This window comes from Dipodomys spectabilis, unplaced genomic scaffold (genome assembly GCF_019054845.1).
Source record: "Dipodomys spectabilis isolate Male_0828 unplaced genomic scaffold, ASM1905484v1 ptg000514l, whole genome shotgun sequence".
NCBI lineage: Eukaryota > Metazoa > Chordata > Mammalia > Rodentia > Heteromyidae > Dipodomys > Dipodomys spectabilis.
Genome location: NW_024871191.1, coordinates 405,499 through 410,496, shown reverse-complemented (window position 1 = coordinate 410,496; position 4,998 = coordinate 405,499). Strand labels below are relative to the sequence as shown.

At 34.8% G+C, this 4,998-nt stretch overlaps 1 non-coding gene across 1 annotated transcript; it reads left to right on the top strand.

Moving 5' to 3' along the window:
* Window positions 1–1,148: 1,148 nt before the first annotated feature.
* On the top strand, window positions 1,149–1,255 carry LOC122099448. The gene has a single exon (XR_006145923.1). It is a non-coding gene; the product is annotated as a U6 spliceosomal RNA (small nuclear RNA).
* The last annotated feature ends 3,743 nt before the right edge of the window (window positions 1,256–4,998 follow it).

The window sequence follows — 4,998 nt, the reverse complement described above, 5'->3', positions numbered from 1 at the left end:
CAAGTGGTAGCACTCGACTTGAGCTGAGGGACGGCACCCAGGACCCAGAGTTCAAGCCCCACAACCAACAAAAACCAAACCAAAAAACTAAACAAAACACAGTCTCTCACTTTTGTGGCCTCAACTCTGTAAAACCACTGCTTCAGCTTAAGGCTAAGATTTTATGTGTGGACATTTATCAACACTCCTGATTCAGACTCTACTTGAGAAAATTTTTAATCAATATTTTGTTCTTAATTTTGATCGCTGTGAATTCACATGCACTTATAAAAAATGGTCATCCCAGTAACATTTTCAAAATACCTCGTAATGACGACTTAAAAAAGTTGTATTATATTGCAAAAAATGAAAACAATGCAAAAAATAAAGAAAACCAATAATTAAATATTAATGATTAATAAAATAAAAGCCAAATACCAGTATTTCCAATATTTGAAGTATACTACATATTAGATTTTACAATTTGCTCATATTCCTGTACATTTAAAACTGGCTAAGATTATGATGTTCAACAAGAATTTTATAAGCTATGAGTACCCTTTAAAGTTACACTGTAAGATAACTTTTTATGTCTCACTCATCACTGATACATGGCTTATATAATCATTTGTTCCTTGCTAACATATAAAGAAGAGAAGCCCTAAAGTTTCAACAGAAATTGTGTAGTTAAAGTCTTATCTCTTTGCTCTGTTTCTTTACACAAAGACTTTGCAACTTCTCATTAATAAATTTTCTATAATCTCTGAAATGTACATACTTAGTAATATATGTCAGCTACCATAAATCTTAAATACTTTATGGAAAAGTTTTATGACCTGACAGTCTTAATTTTGGCATATATAAGCAGGTTCCCAAAATTAAACATATTTAAAACATTAAAACTTTTAACACACCTTAACACTTGCTGCAGTGTTCATTATGAGAGGTGCCCTGTATAGAATAATTGAATTCCTCCTCCTACACATCTCTTGAACAACAAACATCTGGATTCATTTTGTTTTTGTCATATCAATCTTGACTTTATTCTTAAATGTGTGCTTATGTAACAAATACCTGCTTCTAAAATTTCACAATTCTTTTGAACTTGCTTTTTGTTGAATTATCTAGTTTAAAAAAATCAATTCCACTTTATATATAAAAAATGTTCTGTGCTCAATTCGGCAGCACATACACTAAAATTGGAACAATACACAGAAGATTAGCATGGCCCCTGCGCAAGGATGACACCCAAATTCATGAAGCGTTCCACAACAACAGATGCTGGAGGGCATGTGACCAGAAGGGAACCCTACTATATTCTTGGTGGGAGTGTAAACTTGTTCACGCACTTGGAAAGCAGTATGGATGTTCCCCAAAGGGTTACACATAGAGCTCCTCTATGACCCAGCAATCCCACTTTTGTGCATTCACCCAAATGATCACTAACAAGGCCATTCTAAAACTACCAGCACAACTATGTTTATTGCAACATTATTTACCATAGCTTAGATATGGAACCAACCCCGATGCCCCACAATAGATGAATGGATCAAGAAAACAGTGTGTGTGTGTGTGTGTGTGTGTGTGTGCGTGTGTGTGTGTGTGTGTGTGTGTGTGTGTGTGTGTGTGTGTGTGTGTGTGATGGAATTCTATCATCCATCAGAAAGAATGACATTGCCCAATTTGTTAGAAAATGGAAAGACTTGGAAAAATTTATATTAACTGAAATAGGCCAAGTCCAAAGAAACAGAGGTCCCATGGTATCCCTTATTTGCAATAAGTTATGTATGTCTGGGAAAAGCAGAAAAGGTCAAAAGCTATGTGCATATGACTAGATAAGGTGATGTTAAACTAAATGAACCCAAGCTAGGGACACAAGTGTGTATTTTTCCTTTCTTGCTGTTGTTTCTAATGCACTTATAATGTACGATGAGATTTTTTTTTTAATTTGGTCCTCCCACACGGTATAACCCCTGTTTTCACTGTATTTGGTGTTGATGCACCTGCATCTTTTGTATACACTTCTCTAATCTGGAGAGGGAAAGGGAAAAACCAAAATGCTCAAACAGAGATACTGTTTGACCCATTCTAACAATGAATTGCCCAAAACACTATGTTGAAATACTAACTTTACAATTTAGGTGGGGGGGGGGGGGTGAAGTGTGTACTTGTGGAGGTGGAAGGGAGAGGTAGTTGGGGAAAACAAAGGGGGAGGTAACAATGTTAGATAGGAAATATACTCATTACTTTGCTCATGTAACTGTAACCCCTCTGTACAGTATTTTTACAATAAAAAACGTTTAAAAATGATGGAATAGTTTATTTCCATTATTTTAACCATATAATATCATTAACCAAGAAATTAATGCAAAACACTGACCTGAAGATATTTTGAATAAGTGTATGTGTGTGTGTGTGTGTGTGTGTGTGCGCGCGCGCACATGTGTGTGCGTGTGCATGTGTGTGCGTGCATGCATGTTGGCATGCCCAGAGTTTGAACTCAGAGCTTCAAGGATTTGCAAGGCCTTTCCTCTCTAGCTTTGTGAGCTATTATATGAGCTACATCTCCATTCCTGGACCTTTGATAGTTCATTTAAATTTTTGAAAAATAATATTGTGATTTTTTTTTTGCCTTAATTGGCTTCCAACTCCTATCCACAGATCCCATGCTCCTTTGTAGATATGCCGGGTAGCAAGATTACAGTTATGACAAACCAGTACAAGGCTTTAGGAATAATTTTAAATGTAGAAGAAACTTTAGTTCAGGAGGGCCTGTTTTATTATTTCCTATTTTAAAGCATTTTGGAGTGACTATATGTGAATTGTTTACGTTTTGGGATACTTAAAAGACAGTAAGTGATGGTATTTAAAAGTTTCAGTACTTTTTAGAAAGGATACTGGAACTGTGGGACAGAAAAATTTGGCTCTCTTTGGACCTCAATTTATAATCTCAGCACTGTGCATGATAACCCAAAGTCACCAACTCAGTCTGTGTTGAAGACATAATGTGATAGAAAACAATTACCGTGGGCAATATTTTTTATGCTATTATTTATTGGACAATATGAATATTGAATTGAGAGTATAAGAGAATGGAGAGATTTTACCTACATTTTTGTATTGCTGAAAGGCTTTTGGAAACTTTGACTCATTTCCTTCCTCACTATATGTCTTTGGGCAATGCACTTAGTGCCTTGAATTACAATTTTTCTCAACACTAAAATGGTAATAACATTAGCATTACAGCAAATTTTTTAAGACCTAAGAGACATAAAACTTGTGAAATACTTAACATAAACTTCTATGAATGAGCTTACAGTTTACCCAGTAGTTTTTTTTAATATTAAACAGAATGTGGTATATATCACAGGAATCATTACATGTAGTGAGCAACCAGAAGTAATGTTATTTATTGACTATGCTGTGCTTCCAAGGAAACCAGCTGGATAACTTCTCATGCTGTAAATCAAACTGGTTATCTTATGTCTTGATAGTGTAAAACTATCAGGGACAGAATAATGAAGGAATGCTGTAGACTGGGGTGAAGTCCATATGATAATGTGCAAAACTCATAAAACATGAAAGTAACTGAGCAGTATATTGAGTTTTACATCATTTAAGGTAACTTGCAAAGGCAGGGAAGACATAGAAAAATGAATTCTCCTTTTGATATCCTATCATACAAAGGTCCTTAGCAGGATGAACTCTTTCCTCATTCTTGTAGAGGCATCATCAGATGAGAGGAACTCTATTTTTGGGTTGCTTCCTTCAATTTATTCTTCAGTTTGAAACCTGAACTACATGAGACTGCAAGAGACCAAGGAGAATTAGACATGCAGGACTTGGAAAGAGCAATCAGCATAAAATAAATAAAATACAGCGAGCCTTGTAAAAGGTCTAAATAAATTGAGTTATATAGTCTCAAGCGTAAACAGAAAATGATTTAAGCAATATCATGTTATTGAAAATTGAAAATTGTGAGGAGTTGCTCAATTTTTTTCCTTTCTACTATATTGAATTAATTATTGATTTTGTATATAGAGATTAAAGATGAGATTAACAAGGAACTTGATTAAAAATCGACAAAAGTTCTGAATAGCCATATTTTCCAAAATGCCCTGAAAATCACCAGTGGGTTTACAAAGTTGTGTTTAATACCACTTCTATGCTGGATTAATGCTTTGTGAACAGAAGTCATTAGAGAAATGCAATTCAAAATTATTATGATACTACTTCATAACTATTATAACTCATCAAAAAAATCAAAGGAACTTGGTGTGGTGGTAAAGGCTTGTAATTCCAAGCATTTGGAAGGTTGGAGTAAGAGGATTTGAGCCTAAGGCCAGTCTGGGTACTGCACATAATAAAAACCTGCCTTTTCAAAAAACTCAAAACGTAATTATGTTGGTGATAGTGTGGAGAAAAGGAAATTTTCTACACTCGTGGTTAAAATACCGGTTATTATTCTCATTCTAGAAAGTAGTATGGAGTTTTCTAAAGAAATACAGAGTTGAAATATCATCTGACCCACCAATCATATGATTATTTCTCTCTGGGTAACTAGTAAATACATCTATAGTTCATTGTTATTCACATTATCCACAACAAGCAAGATATAAATCAAAGTTATGTGTTCAACTACAGACTAATAAAGCAACTGTGGTGCATGCACAAATATATTTTTGTTTCATCCCTAAACTAGCAAGAGACTTCTCCCGTTAGCCACAACTTACAATGACCTGAAAGATGTATTTTAAATGAAGAAAAATGTTGTCTTCTGATCTTTGTCCAAACACACACACACACACACACACACACACACACACACACACACACACACACACACACACACACACACACACCAACCTAAAACAACAGAGAAATTTTTCAAAAAGTGAAGCAAACTGGAATTTCTGGGGCATTTATGTCACAATATGGATGATAGTAGATATACAGGATGAACAAGTATAGAGTTGTAATGTACAATATGAGGATGCAGTGGACAACACTGGCTTTACA